Below are 22,516 nucleotides of genomic sequence, written 5' to 3'. Positions count from 1 at the left end.
AACTTGGGGCAGCATTTATAGAATAGATCTTCCTAGCGCAATCAGAAAGTACCTGGAAAGTTCATAATCCGTATGCTCATCAATTGTTTTAAACCCCAAATCACAATATATGGCCTACAAGGATTTTTTGTTGTTGTTTTATATCCATTTAAATTTTTTTTTTCAACGTTTTATTTATTTTTGGGACAGAGAGAGACAGAGCATGAACGGGGGAGGGGCAGAGAGAGAGGGAGACACAGAACCGGAAACAGGCTCCAGGCTCTGAGCCATCAGCCCAGAGCCCGACGCGGGGCTCGAACTCACGGACCGCGAGATCGTGACCTGGCTGAAGTCAGACGCTCAACCGACTGCGCCACCCAGGCGCCCCGTTGTTGTTTTATATCCATTTATATATAAATACTTACATATTTATTAAAAAAATCACACTTCATAATGAATTTAACAAATACCTTCACTAATAAGAATACATGTACACTGGGGCACCTGGGCTTCAGTTAGGCGTCCAACTTCGGCTCAGGTCATGATCTCACGGTCCATGAGTTCGAGCCCCGCGTCAGGCTCTGGGCTGATGGCTCAGAGCCTGGAGCCTGTTTTGGATTCTGTGTCTCCCCCTCTCTCTGCCCCTCCCCCACTCGCACTCTCTCTGTCTCTCAAAATGAATAAATGTTAAAAAAAAAAAAAAATAGGGGCGCCTGGGTGGCTCAGTCGGTTAAGCGTCCGACTTTGGCTCAGGTCATGTTCTCGCGGTTCGTGGGTTCGAGCCCTGCGTCGGGCTCTGTGCTGACAGCTCGGAGCCTGGAGTCTGCTTCAGATTCTGTGTCTCCCTCTCTCTCTGCCCCTCCCCCACTTACACTCTGTCACTCTCTGTCTCAAAAATAAATAAACATTAAAAAAAATCAAAAAAAAAAAAAAAAAAGAATACACGTACACAAAATTGAAATGCATGAGGTTGTTTGGGGATTTATCAATCAGTCTCCCTGGCCAGACTGTAAATCTCTAAAGGACAGAGGTCGGCCCCCGGGCCATCCACCACATTCTCCCACAGTCCCAGCCACAGAGCAAGAGCTCAAAACTTTGTGATCCAGTGGATAAATGAACAAACTCCCCAAAGAAATCTATAGCAGTAATTAATGGCAAATAACAGGGAACTTTTAATAAGAGTTTTTATAAGTTCATCTTTTCTCAAGTTTAACCATACATTCACAACATAATAATTAACTGTAATTACGCACGTAACTGCTGTGTTCATTATCTTTCTTTCAGCAAGACAGCTCCATAAACATACATACCACTTCTACATCCAGAGGAAAAAAAAAAAAAAAAAAAAAAAAAACAGTGCTTACGAGATTAAACTATAATGACAAAAGTCTGTGTCTTAAAGAACAGGGTCAGATCCTGCCCCTTCACCCTCTAAGTTGTTGTTTTTCTTAACCTGGCCCCAGCTCCACTAGCATTAGGATTGCTCGGGGTGTTTTAAACATGCAGAGTCTGAGGCACCACTCAGGTGGTTAAGGGTCTGACTTCGGCTGATCTCACGGCTCGTGAGTTTGAGCCCACGTAGGGCTCTGTGCTGACGGCTCAGAGACTGGAGCCTGCTTCAGATTCTGTGTCTTCTGTGTCTCTCCCTCTCTCTCTGCCCCTCCCCCATTCATGCTCTGTCTCTTTCTCTCTCTAGGCTCTAAAAAATAAATAAACATTAAGCTAAAGAAAAAAAAATTAAAAATACAGGTTCTGGGCCTCCCTTCCAGCCTGCTACCTGAGAGTTTCCAAGATGGGCACCAAGAAACGCAGATTTTTTTTTTTTTTAATTTTTTTTTCAACGTTTATTTATTTTTGGGACAGAGAGAGACAGAGCATGAACGGGGGAGGGGCAGAGAGAGAGGGAGACACAGAATCGGAAACAGGCTCCAGGCTCTGAGCCATCAGCCCAGAGCCTGACGCGGGGCTCGAACTCACAGACCGTGAGATCGTGACCTGGCTGAAGTCAGACGCTTAACCGACTGCGCCACCCAGGCGCCCCTCGAAACGCAGAATTTTTAACCAGCGCCCCCAGGGGATTCTTAGCACACTAAAAAGTGAGGGCCATTTTTCAAAGTTTTAACTGCATCCTCCTGCTGCATGGCCTCCCTCTGATATTTAAGGTCTGGATGTTTATCCAGAAGGTGAGGTGGCTCCTCCGCCCCTGGACCCCAGCAGAGGGCTCGCGCAGATATGCCACAAGCCACAGAGCCTGAGCCAGCCAGGGAGGCCTGGAGCCCAGGCCAGGGGACAGAGACCTGCAGGTGACAAGGACATTTCTGCAGCAGTGGCCTCCCTGCCTGCACCCTCCTAGCCTTACTGCCCTCTCCTCTCTATGGAGCCCTTGGCCATGAACCCCACACTGGCTCCCCACCACTCCTCACTTTTCTGTCTCCTTACTCCTCTTAAAAACAACAAAACAGGGAGAGGGATTCCTTCAACTCCAGGGGAAAACAGGGAAACGAACCAACAAATTTTGAGCAAGATGGTCTATCACCTGGGTGCTTCCTTACTCTCTGGGCTGTATGGCATCGTCGAGGTGCATCGCGCAGCCCTGGGCCGCGTGCTAGGGTGAGGTCCAGAGCTGGCACACCCACTGCAAACCTTAATTCTGCAGCCACAAGGTTATGCCTTCTCTCTGGGCCTCACTTTCTCACCAAACAGGTATAACAGGACCTACTCCTTTGAGGATTTTGAGAATGAAAGGTAGTAAATACACATGATGCGGCTGCCAGGTCTGGCATGAGGCTGAGGTCCAGGAAGCGGAATGGATGCCATTTAAAGGAGGGACAGACCATCCCTGCGGGCTGCCATGCCACCTGCCCCAGGGCTCCAAGAGGAAAGCCCCCTTCCTGCCCTGCTTTCCCTCAAACCCACTGACTGGCCTGACCAGTGCGCTCGCAAGGAGGGGGTGCAGCTTGATAGAGGTGGCTGGTCCCACCTTTCCTCCCTCTGCCCCACTTTCAGTGGCGTCCCCGCTCCCCCTCGCTCACACAGACCGCTCACGCTTCTCAACACATCAGAAGTTTCTTGACAGTGAGAAATGGCTGGGGGTTGGCTGCCTGGAAATGGGGAAAACCTTCCAGTATGGAAAGCGTCAGCACAGGGCAGAGGCCTGGGTCCTTCCTAGAAACCCCACTGCCACTTCAAACCAGGTCTTTGCTCCTTTTCCCTTTGGTAGCTTTCCCTGCCTCGTGTCTGACCTGAGCTTCCTTCTGGTCCTGAAGAAGCAGTTAATTTCATTCTCCTTGGGCTCCAGGCTCTGTGAAGCGGGACAGCAAGGGGTGAGAAGACCCTAGTTCAAATTCTCTCCCATTACCCAACTTCCACTGAGCCTGGGATTCCTCTTCTGTAAAATAAGGGTCAATCACACCCCACAGAGTTGTTTGGAGATTTCAGGATATGTAGAGCCCCTTGGCACTCAATAAACACTTAAACACTGTTTTTCTTGTCCTCTGGCTTCAAAGTAAAAGCCCTCCCACAGCGGCATGGTGTGCAGGTGCATGTTTAACAATGGACTCCCTGGGGTTGGGGGCAGGGACAAATCCCATTCCTGAGCTGTCCTATTCCTCTCATGGTCATTTCAAGCCACCCAAGTGATGATGGTGACCGTGTGGTTGGGAAGCATAAACAGCTGTGACCTGGGGGAGCCAGCTACCTGGCCCACCGACACATTCTGGTATTTTCCAAGGATGGCGCCACAGTATGTCATGCCACGTGCTCTTCTGCGCTGCGATTGTGCCTCTGTGGCTCCACCCCCTTGATTCTTTGACCAATAAGACATAGCAGAGTGACTCTGTGCCAGCTTCAATGTGGTCCTTCATAGACCTATGGCTACCACATCCCGAAGTCCTCATGTAAGAAGTGTGATGGTCCCGAAACCACCATGCGGTATGAAGAAACCCTGGAAGATGAGACGCCCCATGAAGAGAGAAAGAAGCCAAGGGGCATTAAGCAAGAAAGAAATCTTGGGAGTGGATCCTTCTGTCCAGCAGAGGCCATGGAGGTCAGACTCTGAGCCCTTCTAGAATTCCTGACCCACAAAATCATGCGCAAAATAAAACGGCCATTTTGATCCACTATGGAGGGCACCATGAATACCACCCATGCTCCCCATGGAGGAAGGACGCACTATCCAACTACTAGGAGGATACCAGAGCTTCCTTCTGCTACAAGCTGCTGTTCAAGGTCACATCCAATGGCTGCTGAGCGTAGGAACATAAAGCTGGGCTGAACAAATGTCTATAAAGAGCTAGATATAAATATTTCAGGCTTTGGGGGCCATATAGCTCTGCCACAACCACTGAACTCTGCCCAAGTAAGGTGAGAGCCTCCTTAGATAATTTGTAAATGAAGGGGTGTGGTGTGTTCCAATAAAACTTTATTTACAAAACCAGGTGACCACCTGGTTTTGGCTCATAGGCTGTAGTTTGCATACCCTGACATAAAGGCCAGGACAACTCAGTCCAACCTGGAACAATTCTAAAATTCCTTCAGAATTTTCTGTTGGGCCCACTGGGGCTGCCACTGAGCTGCAAGGCAGCACGACCTCTTCTGTCCACTACTGTTCCTTCCCCTCTGTTCCAAGTCTCGATCCCAAGGACAGTTCTTAATAATCATCCTCCACACGTCCGCTTCCCTGGGAACCTACCCTGCACCCCACTAAATTTGGGGGTAGTTTGTTACAGACCAGTAGATGACAGAATACTATCTTGAACTGGGTCTGTTCACTTGGTTCAGCCAGCAGAAACCAGGCTTGTCTTTCTCTGGGCCCGGTCACCTTCTACCCTATTCAGTCTTCCTTTCTCAAGCAACTTAACTCCAACAGTGCCTCCTGATCACAGAGATGAGAACCAGAACAACCCTGGAGGCCCCAGAGTGAAGGACAGTGAGGGACCAGCCTGCAACGTGGCGGTGCCTGGTCAAGACTGAGAGGAAGGAGACCTGAATCATCTCTGGTTTCTCCATCATCCTTCTCCAGGCCCTGTTCGAATCTCATGGCATTCATGATGAGCTCCATGCTGTGGTTCGTCCAGGGAATTATTCAGCTGGACTTCAGGAGTGTTGGGAGAGCCCCCACCTCACTGGGCCTGGACCCATCACTGGTTTCCTACTGCCCTGAAGGCCGTACATATATATTCATTCTCCTTCACACGGAAAGGCAGATGTTCTAGCCATCAATTTTAAATATGGCTTATCAAATATTCAATTTGATAAAACTCATCAATTATTTAGTCATTAACCAAGGAAATCAACACTACATGATTTTGGCAAAGGTTTGGGGGCATTATAAGCATCACTGGATAATTTACCCCACTTAGCCCCCAAATCTCAGAAGGGCAAAAAGTAACCTGAGGACTTTTTCCATATACAGGCTTAGAACCAGAACTCAAAGGCTCACAATATTGTTGGGGAACAGCAGGGTAATGCTAACAAGATCAGCCAAAACCTTGGTATTTCCACTCTTCGTTCCAAATTTTACATTTTGCTTAAGAGAAGGAAGATTGATGGGGAGAGAGATGAGCAATCTGTGCAGCAAATTTAGAAAGCAAGTCTAACCTCCTTTATTAGGTCTTTGACTCAGAGTGTTTTAAATTACAGCATTATCATGGAAATTGTGTGAAATGCATGCTAATAAGCATTGCTGTTTTCACCAAGAAAGCTGGAAAATAGGAAGGTTTCCTCTCCTCCCCATGCCTTCCTTTGCCGCCAATGCCTCCCTTAAAACGCTGCTGTCACAGAATGTAGAATTTAAAAAATTTTTGTTTATTTATTTCTGAGACAGAGAGAGACAGAGCATGAGCAGGGGAGGGGCAGAGAGAGACGGAGACCCAGAATCCGAAGCAGGCTCCAGGCTCTGAGCTGTCAGCACAGAGCCCAACGCAGGGATCGAACTCACAGACTGTGAGATCATGACCTGAGCCGAAGTCGGTCACTCAACCGACTGAGCCACCCAGGCGCCCCACAGAATGTAGAATTTTAAAAACACAGTGCCTTCAGAGTGACACAGAGAAACTATTACAGAATTCCGATTTCTGAATTATAACACTATTCAGGGTCCCTGACTTTTGCTAAGAATTGTCCAAGATATAGTAGGACTTGTTGTGGAAGAGGACTGGTCGTAACCTAAACTGCAGGGGCTCTTGGCTACAAGATAACTATACCTGATGAGCATTTCAAGGTAAATGCTAGAATTCATCAGCATTGGGCTGGATTTCCCCATTTGGTGAAGAGGGGGCCACTGGAACAATTCAGGACACACGTTCAGGTCTTGGCCTGCTAGGACTGGATAGGCCTCAGCACACAGGCCCCCAACCCCAGCTCTGGCCCTAGGTTGTGGATTTCAGGCCCAGGCCTGGCCCCTGAAATATCCTGCACTATTCTCCACTCACTCTTTCCCCTGTCTCTTTGGCTACCTGAACACCGATGGCCCGGCAGGGGACCCTGAGGAGAACCAGGGCAGCAGAGACATTAAGAAGAAAGAATACGGATCCCCGAGCCAGTCTGGAGGCCACCCACCCAACCTGTAACATCCACACTGTATTTGAGTGAGAGATAAATCCTATTATGTTAAGCCACTGAGATTTTGCAGTTGTGTTCCCGCTTCTGTGAATACCAATCTATTTAACCAGAAGTAAGAATACAATCTATTTTTTAAAATCTAAATTAAAGGAAAGCAACCAATGCAAAGAACAGAGTACAGTAACTATTCTGGTTATCTAGTGCTGTGCAACGTAGCTCCCTGAACTTAGTGGCTTTAAACATGACAATCATTTTGTTGTTTCCTTCGATTTCTGTGAATCAGGAATCCAAGAAGGCTTGGCTGGGTAGCTCTGGCTTAGGGTCTGTCATCAAGGTGCAATCAGACAGTAGCTGCAGCTGAAAGCACAGGGATGATGGACCACCGGGGGGCTCTCTGGGCATTTCTCTCCATGTAAAGTCATGGCTCCATGCGGGCTGGTTTCGGCTTCCTGACAGCATGGCAGACTCAAGACAAGGAGACCATTTGCGTGGAAGTTCATGGCTTCAGGGCAAGCGTTCCAGGGTGGAAGCTGCCTCAGCAGTCACACAGCCTCAACAGCAAGTCAAAATCTCCTCCAGATTCAAGAGGAGAGATGTAGAATTCATCTCTTGATGGGGGGAACTTCAACATTCTACACAACACGTAGGACAGGAGAGGACATTGCAATCTTCCTCGGAACACACGTCACATTACCTGTGACAGACAAACTGAAATTCTCAACCTTACTTCACCTGAAGGAGTATTTTACGAGGGTGAGTTAGAGGTAGTTGTATTAGTGTGCTAGGACCACACCAACAAATGGGGGAGGGGGACGGTTGGCTCAAACTAACTGAAATTTCTTGTCTCAAGTTCTGTAGGCTAGACCTCCAAAATCGAGGTGTCAGCAGTGTTGTGATCCCTTTGAACTCTCTAAGGGGACCTTCCTTGCTTCTCCAGTCTTAGCAGTTTGCTGGCAACCTCTGGTGTCCTTGGCTGGAGATGAACCACTCCAGGCCTCTGCCCTCATGCACAGGTCTGTGTGTGATGCCCAAATTTCCCCTCTTACAAGGACACCAGTCTAACCGGATTAGCACCCACCCTAGTGGCTTCATTTTCACTTGGTTAACGTCCATTAAGGCTCTATTTTCAAAGAAGGTCACATTCTGAGGTACTGGGGGTTGGGACTTCAACATCTCTGTCCCTTTTTTTTTTTTTTTTTCTGGGGGGTGGATACAACTCAACCCATAACAGGTAGTAGCTGCTCACAGGCTGCAAGCAAAATGTTACAGGCTGGCTACAGCGTCTCAGGACCAGTGGAGGAAGTAAGAGGGAGGATAATCCCAATCTGCTCACGTCTTTTGTTAGCCTTGTTTTCAGATTCTCCTAGGACAGAAGGGTCCCTTCATGCACCGTCATAAAAACTTTTAAATTCAAGTCATGGGGCGCCTGAGTGGCTCAGTGGGTTAAGTGTCCGACTTTGGCTCAGGTCATGATCTCGCAGTTCATGAGTTCAAGTCTCACATCAGGCTCCATGCTGATGGTGCAGAGCCTGCCTGGGATTCTCTCTCTCCCTCTTTCTCTGCTCCTCACCTGTGTGCTCGCGCGCGCGTGCTCTTTCTCTCTCTCTCTCTCAAAATAAATATATAAACTTGAAAAATAATTCACATCAGACAAATGTGAATGAAAAATGCATATCTGGTCCTGTCCTGAAGTAACCTCCCCAACATTTTGAGATGATCCTTCTCTTACATCGTGCGGGACGTGATGTGAAGGTGTTGAAGGTAAGTACCCGCCTTCTTCCTGGCTCTGCCTCTGAACAAAAATTAGAGCTCAGTGCTCTACTGTCACCATCAGGTTCCTTCTTGCTAATCTAGGGGGAAGCCCTGGAAGGCTTTCACACTGTCACCTCTCAGGGTCCAAAAGGAAATCCCCCAGGTAATTGAAGACTTTGAGGAATGCAAAGCTGGTAATCTGAAGGGAAAGAAACACAACACCCCCTCCTTGTGGAATTTGTGAAATAGGTGTGAATTTAAGGTCAGCAGTAGCCTGGGGGCTTGAGAACACATTCTCTGCTTAGATACTGTGTTATCCCCCCAGGCACTTTATAAATAGCATCAAAGGAGTTCCTAACTTCACACCTCCTCTGAATTAGCCCTGCCTCCTTTGAATCCAAAACATAAACTATATCTGAAAGTACATTTTCTGTCTGTTTCACCTCAAATTAAAGTTCAAGTAACAACTTAAGAAGAGTTCTGGGGATCCTCACAACACAGCATGCTTGGCACCCAAAATTCACGGTGGGGGTGGGGTGGGGGAAGTGATCTTTCACTTTACCCAAAGAGGCTGTGCAGGAAACAGGGAGGAGCCTTCCCAGGGTTTCTAGAATGAAATCCCTACGGGAGGAACATCACCAAAAGGGTAAAAGGCGTTGGAGGCAGACATTCTGGGTTTCAGTCTGCACTCCATGACTTCAGATAGGTTAAGTTACTTTCAGAGGCAGTTTCTTTGTCTATCAAATGGAGATAATAAAACCTACTGTTCATTATTACTACCGGGGATGAAAGGAGAAAATGTGACTTCGGTTAAGAGCATCTGGCACTCGACAAGTATTATCAATATTCCAGGCAGCCGTCCCTCGCCTTCACTCCACCTAACCATAGGTGTCCGGGTGAGGAAAACCCTTGAGCTGCCCTCTGTGTCTCACGTCCAGATGGGAGCCTACGGGGTGGGATTTGGACATGGCTGCCATGCCAAGGAGGGATGTGAGGCTGCTCACTGGTTATACACCAAGGCTTCCCTGAAATGAGTAGTCATTCCTGGGGCACAAACCTGGGGGAAAAGGTGGGTTCTTAGATTTTAAAGTTGGAAGGTGGGCTTTGCCTCTGTTTCCTTGGGTCTGGACAGAGAGGAATCTAGATGTGCCTGAGGGCAGCCAGGTGGGGGAGGGAATGGGAGAAAGTGGGTCCTGATGGGGCAGGCAGGCACCTGCAAGCAAGAGGAAGCGCTGGCAGTCCCAACACCATCCACTTAATGTGACTATTTCTCTCCTGTCAAATAAAGACGTAACATGGCCCTGTCTAGATTGTGCCACAGGAGATTAAAGACGTGATTTCTCACTTAGTCAAGAGTGTGGAGAGGATACCAAGGCCTGTATGGAGCTGAGAGAGGTGATGAGGGACAGTACTCAAGGGAAGTTCAATCTCATGGGGCCAAAAGGACCACCACACCCATCCACTCCCCCACCTCACCCATGAAGCCCCCAGAGGGCCAACCCCACAGATCTGTGCTTACCCAGTTAGCTGGCACATTCTCTTACAGAAGTCACTCCATTTTTAACTTAAAAATATTATCCAAGAAATACACAAATATCTCTTAAAAATATTATCCAAGAAATACATCAATATACTCTCCTTTAAGAAAAATTAACACACCCATACATAAAACTAAAGACCCTTCTAACTATCCCTTTCCTGCCGGGTCCTGGCCTTCTCTCTCTCCACCTATCGTCTCCTGTAGCCCTCCAGAACTTTCTCAGTATGTTCTGTGAACTGCACAGCACTGTTTCATCTACATTTTAAGAACGGAAATGATACCGGACTGTATGCGTCATTGTGCAATTAGGGATCTCACCTTGGCAATGCTCGCTGGGAAATAGCTCTTGCGCCCTCCCTTTTCATTGCTGCCCAACGGCCATGGGCCTTTCCAGACCAAAGTTTTACTCAGCCATTCCCTGGCTGATGGACTTAACGCTGCTTCTGATTTTTCACTATCACAAACTATAACGCAATGATTTGTGTGTGTGTACTTGCCTCTTGAAGAGGTGAGAGTTTTTCTGGACTCTTGGATGTATAGCCCAATTTGGAATTTCTAGGTCATAGGCTAGGCTTGTTTTTAGTCTCAATTTATGCTCGTCAGCTGTAGCTGGTGAACGTGCCATGGTTTCCCAGCTCATGTGCTTGGTATTATTACTTTGGGCCAATCCAATGGATGACATAAATGAATCACCATTGTATCCTACCTGTCCCTGCTAACAGAGAGACTGCTGCCCTTTCAGATCAAAAGACTGCTCGTTTTCCACGTTTTTCCGCCTTTTGTATCTGAATGGGTGTAAACTGTCTACACTCTGCCCATTTTCCTATTGGACTGTCAATTGTTTTTCCATTTTAATTGGCTGATAAGTGTTAACATCGTCCTCTCCACACAAAACCTTGATCTCTTCTATATTCCCAATGTGTTCTCCCGATCTGTGATTCGTCTTGTAACTTTGCTTCAAGTGATGCTTTGTTAGACCAATTCTAAATTTGGACGCAGTCACACTTGTCACTCTTTGAAGAAATCAAGATTTTTTGAACCAAATGTGGGGACAATGGAATAGCAGGTGGGGTGTAGCCTCTGTGAAGCCAGAGCAAGAACTTAGTCTTCCTGCGTTTGTAGATACTAATAGCGGTTCCCCGTGAGCCCAGAGAGGCAGGTAGAATTTCAAAGGTTTTCCAGCATTTTCGTTCCTCCCCAAACCCAGGTGTGTCCCTAGATTAGGAGCTACCTGAGGGGCAGTGTGACACACGGTCGGTCCCCTGAACCTGTCATGGTGGGAAACTGGGGCTCCAAGAGCAGATTATGTGCCTCTCTTCCCCACTCCTCCTGGAGTGACATTATATCGGAACTGGAAATTGGCCACGGTGGGATTTGTACCATAGAAATAGACAAACTTTACAAATCAGGGCTCCTCTTGCCTGGAGAGCTAGATGTTACACACTTTTTTTCTCCAGCACACCACTGACCTATAGTATCCTAGGCACAGCCACCTGCCTGCATGACCTCCAGCTGTGGGCTGCTATTCCTCTTCAAGGCTAGTCGGAAAATGTCTTCTTACGCAGACCCGAAATGTAGCTCTGGTAACACAGGTCCTGATTCTGCCTTCTAGAACCAGGGTCAACAAACTTTTGTGCAAGAGGCTTCATGGACTATTTGGTCTTTGTTGCAACTTTTCGACTCTGCTCCACAGTCTTCTTGCCTTTTTCTTCAACCGTTTAAAAATGTAGAGCCATTTTCTTCTCAAGAGCTGTGCATGAACAGGCAGCAGGCTTTGGCTCCCCAGCTGTAGTTGGCCAAGCCCTGCTCAAGAACAACACGGCCAACAGAACACAAGGCACTCTGGGACCTACACACCATCCTTCCTGTATCCAAAAATGGTTCTCACACACCCCTGGGTCTTTTCTTCTCAGGTCTAGGATTCTTCCAAGTTTGCTCCTAAAGGCAATTCCAAAACCAAGTAAAGTGATTTAGGAATGTTTCTAGGATGTGCTTTACTGGGTTTCTGTAGCTGTGGTGGGATTGATATAGAGGCCAAGTTAATGGCAGGAAAAGGTACAGAAACCTGGACTGAGGTCAGTCAGGTGTTCTGACCAACTCAGGAGTGTCACAGAATCCCTAAGAAGCAGAGCTCAGGGGGCCTCGCCACATGTTAGCTGTGTGATACAGGGTAAGGCACTTAACCTTTCTGGGCCTCTGGTAGAATGAAGACAGCTGCAAATTCTTACATGACTCACTGAGAGCCATGGTCCCTTTTTCCATACCTCGAACCCGAGTAGGCTCTGTGTCTGCTGGGTCAATAGCAGATGAGAAAAGTGATCCCATGTCAGTCTTAAGACACTGGCAGCTTCCATTTCCTGTTTGGAATACTTAGCCTGGGAACCCAGCTGCCATGCTGTGGGTGAACCCAAGCAGCACTATGAATGGTGCACATGGGATAAGAGCCAGCACCCCTGACTGAACTCCCAGCTACAGCCAGCACCATCGTGCTGGTCAAGTAAGAGAGCCATATTTGAAGGGGCCATCCTGCCTCATGCAGTGGCCAGGCTGATGCTCCAGGGAACAGAGAGAAGCCAGAACAGCTAACCCTTGCCCACATCGTAGATTCAAAATCAAAACAAATGATGGCTGTCATTAAGTTTCCGAGTAGTTTGTTACACAGCAGAAGACACCCAGAATGGGGCCTCAGAGTCCTACCTCCCTGGGCTTTTGTTAGGTTTGAATGATATGCCAGGTACTTAGCTAAGTGTCTGACACATAAAATGTCCTCAATGAATGGCAAATGTTCAGAAAAAAATACAGACCCTTAAGTTACCTTCCACACACAGGGGAAATGTTTCACCTCCTTATCTTAGGGGTTTTGCTTCTAAGGCCAAGCTTTCGAAAGAGGCTGACATTTTTTATGGCTTTTCCATTAAACGAGATGAAATGAAAAGCACTTAGCACAGAGTAAGGCATATAGTAATTGCTCAGGAAATGTCAAAAATCCTTCCGCTTTGATGCCCAGAAACCTCCACAGAAGTTCTAACTCGTCTCAAACCTCCACTCCCAACCCGCCTCCGGCCCACCACATAAACCACTCCATCTGGGTGGCTCTGCCTGATCCCCCAAACTCTCCGAGAACTACCCATTTTATTTTAGTTCCTTTGCATCCAGGTGAACTCCTCAGATCCATGGGAACTCCTCGATTTAAGGGGGACAGACTGTTGTGATTGGTAAGTAAACCAGGACATGGTATTGAACAAATGGAGAGTTGGTTTATATGCTCTGGGGCATGCACGCTTTGTGCGTAAAGGACCAAACCCATGAGTTCTGCCAGCTATGGTAGGGAAAGCAAGATTCTGATCTGGAAAGATTCACATTTGGAAATAAGTTGAGATCCCCAAGGCCCCTTACCTCAAAAACCTTGTCTTCTACCATCATGAAGGACTCATCTGTGAAGCTGGATTAAAGCATAGCCACCGGGGCACCTGGGCGGCTCAGTCTGTTAAACATCAGACTCGATACTGGCTCAGGTCATGACCTTACGGTCATGAGATTGAGCCCTGCATCAGGCTCTGTGCTAAGAGTGGAGCCTGCTTGGGATTCTCTGTCTCCTTCTCTTTCTGCCCCTCCCACACTCTCTCCCTGCCCCTCCCCCACTCACGCTCCCTCCCTCGCTCTCTCTCTCTCTCTCTCAAAAATAAATAAATAAAAATAAAGCATTGCCACCATGGCAAAATGAAGATTTTAAAGCAATCACTTTCATTCATAGATGAAAGAGCAGAATCATGACTTTTTCCCAGTATCCGAGATGGAAACAGAATGCTGGGTTGGTAACAAAAAACAGAACAAAAAACAAAAACAAAAACAAAAACAAAAACAAAAACACCACACCATGCCTTATCAATCCCAGCAGACATGAGCTGCCCACGTTACTCAGCTGTTAAGAAGATGACGGCGGCTGTGGATGGTGTGTAATAGGCAACTGTGCTCCAGTCCAAGTGGTCCCTGATAAGATTATCCACCTCCCTCATTTAAATGACGGCCTGCTAAATTCAAGGCCAGAAAACGGAGGCACAGTTTTCTGAGTCAGATTTTCAAACAAGAGGCTGCAGTTCCCAGTGAGACAAGGTACTGGGGGCGGGGGGAAAGTTCTGGTTTTTTTTTCACATTGAAGATTCCCATTGAAGAAGACTTATGAGGAATATAATGAGACATTTATAACACACGCCAATAAACCAAAACCGAAAACATTTTTGTTTCTCTCTTCCTGTTTCTGGGAATAGAATCTACTTGTCCTCTGCTCATGAAGTAGATCAAAATGATTGCAACGCCTGAAAATATGCTAGTGGTTCAGAGACGTGGCTGGTTAGAGCCAGCTCTCTGGAGAAGTAAATGCTGATGGTTGTTTTTTGCAGGATCAGGCACTGAGGTGACAGGTGACGCCTACAGCATGTCTTATGAGGGTGATCGTCACTCCTACAGTGGATTCCCATACACCATAGTGCCCCCCCCCAACTCTGAACACTTGCTTGTTTCCTGGTTCCGTACTTGCATTTTTGTTTCCATACTGGATGGAGCGAGAAGAGACCTGGGAAAGAGGAATGGATGGAGTGAGGTAGCATAAAAATGTGCCAAAGTGATAAAAAGCAGTTTAAAGCATCCAGAAAACTTCTAGAGACAAACAAAAAGCAAACGATGGAGTCCATCAGTTCAAGAAGGTAAAGAGGAGAAAAGTGTAAGACTACAAGAATGGAAACCTTTGTGGAAGATGGCTCAATCTGCTTCCCAAATAATTCCACGAGACCAAAGGATACCCTTGAAGAGAGGTAGTAGTGTGCAAGAAAGGGCCGTGTTGGGAGCCAGTGTGGACATTTGTAGACTCTTGGGTTTCTGGGTTAGAGCAATGAGGAGTCCTGGATCTGGAACCACCCAGATGGGGAAGAAGAAAGGGAAGGTAGAGAGGGAGTGTCAGAAATGTCTACATTCGGTGAAATTAAGCAAATTCAGATGAGAAAAAGCAGATGCTAGCATGCCAGAGCGGGAACGCGGGGTCAGAGGAGATCCTTAACAGGTGTGCTGGGAATGCAGTGTGGATTTAGAGCCTGAGGCCCAAGGCCTGTCCCCCCCATCAGTCAACATCCTGAGGACTGCAGACAGTCATGGGCCCTATATTTCAAGAGAGATGTGGAGCCTGGAGAACATTCAGGAAACGCCACACCAACAATGAGAGAGATACACACGACGCTGACCATAAAGACTGTCCACTCCCTGGGACATTTAGGAGGGCCAGGAAATGCAGGAATGCTGGGCACATGTGGCCCCAGGAACGGAGGACTCCCTGCCTGGCCTGGTTTCGGCAGGAAGCCCACTAGAAAGGCCGCATATGACCTTGTGGGTATGGTGTCCCAGAGTTCAGTGGCCAAACCCGCCCACCTGGTTACCACGAACGGGGTACAAGTGTTCAGAGGCCCAGGGGCCCCAGCCCTTAGGTGTCTGGATGGAGGCCAGAGCTGCCTGGATGGACCTTGAGGGTGGCCATCTCCGGCCACAAATAGCCTCAGCTGTTTCCACCCCCCGCCCCCCCGCCCTTGCTCCAAACAAATGACCACGTGCACCGCACACTGGCGTGATGTGACAAGAGATGAGGAGCACGCCCACAGGCAATATGGTGGGAATGGGGGTGGTAGAGAAAGGGCTGAGAGAGAAACCAGCCCCACCTTCCAACTGATCCACACCGATTTCCCGAAGTACAGAAAGTACTCACATAAAGGGAAATACAGGCCACAGCAAGACTGACCACAGCACACACCAAGTCTCTTTTTATTTTAATGGCTTCTGTCCAAGCTTTGGAGACCCACAGAAATAATGAGGCCAATGAAAATTGGAGCAAATGAAAAGCTGGGGCAGCCAGACATTGCTTCGGCCTGGGTCACCATAACAGGTGCTGGAACAAAAGGCCAGTGGGAAGTAAACCAAGCTAGCACAGCCATAGATGGAGGTTTATTCCAAAACCAATCAGTCTCATCTAGTTGAAAACAAGGGAAGGCTATTATTATCCAGGGAAACACAGGGACCCATCTCTCCTCCTGCTCCCTGACTGGGTCTATTCTCCCTGACAATCCAGCCCAAAGGGCTCAAATGAAAGCTTCTAATTGTTGTCGACAACTCAGAAATCCCAGGATGAAAGACCACTTGCCCATCAGATAGGGGATACTCGCCAATCTGAAGGATGGTGTTGCCCGTTCTTTTCTTTCTTTCTTTTAAGTCTATTTATTTTTGAGAGAGAGAGAGAGAGAGAGAGGAGAAGGGGGAGGGGCAGAGGGAGAGAGAATCCCAAGCAGGCTTCGCGCTGTCAGTGCAGAGCCCGACGAAGGGCTGACACTCATGAACCGTGAGACCATGACCCGAGCTGAAATCAAGAGTCGAATGCATAACCAACTGAGCCGCCCAGGGGCCTCTGGAGCTGCCCATTCTTGAGCCAGCCCCCGAGACGTGGAAAGCTGTGATTTAAAATGGGCTTAAAGCAGAGTGGTCCTACCCTTGAGTCTGAGGATGGATTTGAGGAGGAGGAAGAAGAGTGGGAAGAGGAAGAGGTGGGAAAGGTGAAAGAGATGACACTCATTCAGCAGAGGGAGATGCTATCAGACCATCTCCTGCCACGGTTTCCCTCCAGGAGCTCTAACAAACCTGGCCACTGGTAGAAGCCGGACATCAAGCCGAGCGCCTCCTAATGAACACCTTGGTGACAAGAAGGGGGGTGGGTGACCCGAGACCTCTAAGAAAGATAGAGATGAGACCTGGATCTCTTTCTCAACAGCATAGTCAGCCCGGGACCCTGCCAGAGTTTGAGCCGGGTCAGTGTGACACAGAATGGCACACTGGGCAAAGGTGACTTCTGATTGTCTGAAGAGCTCACCTTCTTTCTCTCCCTTCCCTCCTCCCTTTCTTCATTCCTTCTTTCCTTCCTTCCTTTTCTTCCTTCCCTCCCTCCTTCCTTTTCCTTTTGCATACATGTTGATTGAGTGCCTACCCTGTTACAGGCGTTATTAGATTAGTATTAGATGCCAGTGACAATCAGCAGCTGGAATTTTAGGTGCCCACTTCTGACTGTCATTGATGTCCAGCATCCTAATGCCAGGCGCATAGTAGTTTCTCAGTTCCTGTCCCTCAGAACCCCACCAGCTACCCTTCTACTCTACTTCCCCATCCCAGGCACTTGGCTGACACATACAGCCCAGCCCTCTCAGGCCCAACGTGGAAATCAGCTACGGTGACAAACTGCTCTGTACTTTTGGCAGGTCGCAAATGAGGCAGAGCTTTAGCTTTGTCCCCTCTTGTCGTCCCCACTGTCCTTACTCTAGAAAGGCCCCTCACTGCTGTCCATCAGGATCTCCCAGCTGGTCTCCTTGACGGAATTCAACTTCAGCCACTCTTACCAGCCCCAGGTGCTTGTATTCACACCCTCTCCTACAGGGAGGGAGGCAGAGGCAGAAAGACAGGTAAGTAAAATGCTGGCACATCTCCTGGAAAGTTTACAGTCCCTTGCAGGAGAAATGTACATAAACATTTAAAGTATAGTATGGGGGGCGCCTGGGTGGCGCAGTCGGTTAAGCGTCCGACTTCAGCCAGGTCACGATCTCGCGGTCCGTGAGTTCGAGCCCCGCGTCGGGCTCTGGGCTGATGGCTCGGAGCCTGGAGCCTGTTTCCGATTCTGTGTCTCCCTCTCTCTCTGCCCCTCCCCCGTTCATGCTCTGTCTCTCTCTGTCCCAAAAATAAAATAAAACGTTGAAAAAAAAATTAAAAAAAAAATAAAGCATAGTATGGTAAACGTTATAATCAACACACTTCTACGAGGTGATGAAAATACACATTAAGGAAGCAATGAAATCTAATGGGGTAGGTAGGAAAGCCAAAGAGAGAGAGGAGGATGTGTGAGCTGGACTTTTAAGAGAGGAGCAGGAGTTCTACAGGTGGGCAAGGTTTGGCACATCAGGCAGAGGGTGGAGCATAAACAATGGGTTGCAGGTAAGAACATGGAATAATGTGGTAAAGGCAAGAGCTTCTCTGCAGCGTGAGCATCAGGGGCAAAGGCAAAAGGTGTAGAGGAGAAGTGGTTGTCCATAAGGAGGGTGCTGGACACCCTCAAAGATCCTATATACTCTATGGATCATGACCTCATTCTACAGGAAGGAGGGAGCCATCAGAGATATTTTCTAAAGTTTTATTGAGCTATAACTCATGTACCAAACAAGTGACTCTTTTAAAGTGTACAGTACAATGGTTTTTAGTGCACTCACAGAGGTGTGCAACCATCACCACAATCTAATTTTAGAATATTTTCATCACCCCAAAAGAAACCTTGTGCCCAACAGTAGCCATTCCCGTTCTCCACCACTAGTACCTCATCTGGCCTAGGCAAGCACGAATCTACTCTCTGTCTCTACAGATTTGCCTATTCTGGACATTTCATATAAATCCAATCATATGATATACAGTCTTTTGAGATTGGCTTCTTTCACTTAACACAACACTTTCAAGGTTCATCCGTCCATGTTGTACCATGTATTTGCACCTTATTCTTTTTTTTATGGCCAAGTAACAGTCCATCATACAAACAGACCACATTTTGTTTATCCATTCATCAGGAGATACACATTGGGTTGTTTCTACTCTTTTGGCTATTGTATTGAAGCTTTTATTCCTTACCCTCTAGAAGACTTAGTCAAGACTATGTTTCCTGAAGCCCAAGCAAGTAGATCAGCAACTCACAAAGAAAAAACATCTACATCAATGGTCAACTGTTCTTGAGACACACATGACCCATCCCTTACATCATGATATTCTTCTCGCTCTATTTGGACTCTGCACACATTTACTGGACCACAGTGTTAAGTTCTGTGGGCGCCAGAGCAGGTCACGGTCTTGCCCTCAAAGAAACATATTGAGGGTGGGGAGAAAACGCACGTGGAGCTATAATACCAAAGCCGTCACAACGCCATCCTACCTCCTGAACTTCACCATTCCCATAGCTACAGTAGAACGTGCTCTGCCCTCTCCTAGCATCACAGAAATGCTAAGAAATTAGGGGGAGGAACAACATGGCTGCTGGAGAAGCAGCAGAGAAACAGAAAGGTCCTGAAAGTCCAAGTTCACTTCCAAAAGTTGATAAGTTACTGTTTGGAAATTAAAGAGGAGCAAATACAGCTCTAGATTCACAGAAGATGAGAATCGGTGCCCTGGGGGGTAACTGGCCTGCCCTGGCCAGAGATGACTGGCCAAGCCCCAGATGAGGAGGACAGTGAGTGGAGTAGGTTTGGAGAGTCCTCGGTGCTCCAAGGGGGTCTTCTTTATTTCATTTGCCTCCCTCACAACCTCCAAAGACAGCAGCGTTTAAAAGATGGACAAGGGGGAGGGGGTGCCTGGGTGGCTCTGTCAGTTAAGCACCTGACTTCAGCTCAGGTCATGATCTCACGGTTCACAAGTTCAAGCCCCATGCCAGGCTCTGAGCTGATTCTCTGCCCCTCCCCCACTTTCTCTCTCTCTCTCCCCCCACTCAAAAATAAATAAACATAAATTTTTTTTTTTTATATAAGAGATGGGCAATGGGCCTTTTAGGTTAAATCCTACATGGGCTTGGCAGAATTTCAGGATACAAACAAAAAAATCCCCTCCCCCAAAAGCTACTGTCTGAGAATCAGAATCCCCGGCTCCTATATCCAGAGACACTGGGCCAGCTTTCTGAACCTGCAGGGTGGTGACCATACCCTGGAGTTGCACCCGAATATTAACTGACATGACGTATGGAAGGCAGGGGCCCCACGGTGGCTAACCCGGAGAGTCAGATGAAGTGCAGCTTCCCTCCCTTCTCCACGAAAAGCCTGTCTCGTCCTTCACCTACATCCTCTTTCTCAAGACAGCTTGCGAAGATCCTCAGCAAACTGGAAGTACCTCAGGAGAAGCGAACATTCTACCCCGTTTCCGAAACAACCAATTCTACTTCGATTTCCCCCTCAGCATATCAGGCGACTCAAATCACTGACGCTGCTGTCACCAAGGGAAGGGTCTTTGAGCCCATGTCTGACAGCCGACTTTGTCAACACGGCACTCGGGTTGCAGCCATACCTGGTAACCGTGCTGGTTAACAGACCGGAGCACACGGAACATGCAAATACTGACTGCCACCCTGCTAGCCTGGCGTCCCTCACCTGCATTACAGTGACTCTGACTGTATGAAAAACAAGTGACACACATGGAAGGAAAAGGGGTGGGGCAAACATGGGAAGGTCAGGTAATATTCAGTTACTTCGAAACACAAATTAGGAGAAAAAAAGCAATAGAAGGCTGCCTTAGAAGTGTTCCATTCGTTTTTAAGCAACATTTTGCAATGATGTGAGGCAGAAAGGAGGTTCTAAGAGACTGGAGGATGGTTGATCGGGAGTGGTTGCTACTGACCTGCCTTAGACACTGGCCTAAGAAGGGAATCCCACCCACGTCCTGGGGTCTGGGTGCTCTCTCTTTTGGGGGTGAGTCCCCCCAGGCTCCTGTCTCCAAGCTGAACCACCATCCCACCAACCACGCTCCCAGAAACCTGAATGCACTGTGCCTCGATGTGGGCGCCACAGGATCAGCATGGAGGAAAGCCAGATGGAAGGTCTGGGCTGAGCCTGGAGCACCAAAATGGCAGCCCCTGACCTGGGAGGGACCCGGGCTCTGGATGCAGAGGGGAAGCCAAGCAGTACAGGGAGACCGGGACCTGTGACTGGGATGGCCAAGCCATGCATAAAAGAAACTGGGGCAGCAAGAAGAGGGAATGGGGCAAGAGAGGAAATCAGAATGTCTGAAGGGCCAGTTAAGCCACAATCCCACGGAATTCTCCTGTCATATCCTCCCGAAGTGTTGGTTAGGACAGTGGGTGACCAAGACAGGAAGAATAAAGAGATTTTGCGACATGGCTTCCAAGAGGAAGCGTGAACGGTTCCCAGGGATTTGGATTACCCCAGAGTGTCCTAAAGTAGTCTGCGGTCCCTGGGGAGGGGCTCAAGAATCGCCGGTCACTGGAGCCACGGATGTCCCGAAGGCCGGCTGGCAGGCAGCAATGGTACCCGTTCACCAGACCACGGCAACTACAGGTCCTTCTTGGAGGTAAGAAAGATTGCAAATACCAACAACTCATGTAGACAGCACAGGGAACACCAAGCCAGATATTAAGACAATGCATATCCGGTTAAAAACAAAAAAACAAAAAAACAAAAAAACCCACGATCTATGAGTTCAGATGCCACATCTGGTTTGTTTTTATCATTGCCATTTTCCCAAGTTTTCTAAGACCATCCAGCAACCAAATAATCCACATAAGTGAGTGAAAATGCCCACTGAATAAACAGTAAGGAAATGCTTTTCGACTGAACTGGCAAGAAGCGAGGGTGTGGGGGAAGACATAACACTCAGGGTTTTGTCTCTCAAGAGAGCGCCTGAACGGGAAAATAACCAATTTTGTGTGATTTAGTTCTGTTGTGAAAGGGGAAGCCGCTGCCAAATGCACTTCGGTTCTCCGCTCTTGCCTAATATCAGATATCTGAGAAGCAAGGTGCCAAAACTGTAAACCAGAACAGATCTTGAAATTACCTTTCTGAATAAAACCAAAAGTTCAAAAAGTCAGAAGAGCTGGCACAAGCTCAAAAAGAAGGAACAAATGTAGCTAGGAAAAAAAAATAGCACTGAAGCAATCTGAGTGTGCTTTTGTGTCTTGTGAGGACCAGGAGAGGAGTGGAGCAGAGAGCAGGGGGCGGGGGGACAGGCAGGGGTGGGGCTTGGGGGCTGACAGGTCTCCAGCATCAGATACATCTCACCTACCAGCATCGCCTACATCCCTACAACTCATTCAGCTTGATACAACTTTGCCCCTTTGAAGGTATCTTGAGACCGTCACTCCAACCACTGCATTTTTTTTTTCTTGAAAAGCTCTTGTGATTCTTCTAGGCTTGAGCTGACGTCAGTGTGGCATGAGCTCATCTGCATACCCTGTGCTGGTGTACAATGAAAAAAATTCATCTTGGCTTGGTGGTGAAAGAGAGAGGGAGCCAACTTAACAGTGATCCTGCCTAAAGTAATCTAATATTGCACAAAGGTTTGACTATAACTCAGGGGCTGTTTGCAATGGGCATGCTGAATCCCAGCAATTATTAACCTGGCCAAAGTCAAAAAGTAAGCTAATCAGGGGAGCTGTTATTCCAAAAGCATAGGGTTTCAGTTTTGCAAGAGAAAAAAATTCTGGAGATCTACTGTACAACAAGGTGCACACAATTAACATTACTGTGTGCCTAAAAATGGCCAAGGTGGTCCATTTCATGTGTTTTTGTTACAATAAAAATAAATAAAATTTAAATTTCTAAATTAAAAAAGTATATAACAATGTATATAGGCACTAATATTTAATGTACTAATTAAACTGAATTTCCTATCACAAAAAGAGAGAGAGAGAAAGTGAACACGCTAGCTAGCTGATTTCAAGCTCCTCTTTAAGTTCCAAACAGAACAGATAAGGAGAAAAAATTAAGGCTGGAAAACCCAAACTGGCTCACTTTCTGCTACAATCCACTGATACTTACATGGCAGTGTCAGCATTTTCACTTCATAAATCTTTTCTTGGTAACTTCCAGAAAGGTGATTCAAAGCTACCAGGATGACTACCCCGGAGCA

At 47.6% G+C, this 22,516-nt stretch overlaps 1 protein-coding gene across 10 annotated transcripts in view; it reads right to left on the bottom strand.

Annotated features, from left to right (window-relative positions):
- DAPK1 (death associated protein kinase 1) overlaps window positions 1-22,516 on the bottom strand; it is a 190,826-nt gene that overhangs the window by 61,079 nt on the left and 107,231 nt on the right. Inside the window, exon 1 of one of the 10 annotated variants that reach the window (XM_045469754.1) lies at window positions 4,497-4,501. The exons of the other annotated variants lie outside the window; for them this stretch is intronic. The gene's annotated coding sequence lies outside the window, so the exon portion shown is untranslated. Of the gene's footprint in view, window positions 1-4,496; window positions 4,502-22,516 lie in introns of those variants that run through there. 10 annotated transcript variants of the gene reach the window in all.

The sequence above is a fragment of the Leopardus geoffroyi genome, chromosome D4 (genome assembly GCF_018350155.1).
Source record: "Leopardus geoffroyi isolate Oge1 chromosome D4, O.geoffroyi_Oge1_pat1.0, whole genome shotgun sequence".
NCBI classification, from domain to species: Eukaryota; Metazoa; Chordata; class Mammalia; order Carnivora; family Felidae; genus Leopardus; species Leopardus geoffroyi.
Note: the sequence above shows the minus strand (reverse complement) of the source record. Positions and strands in the feature narration are given on the sequence as shown.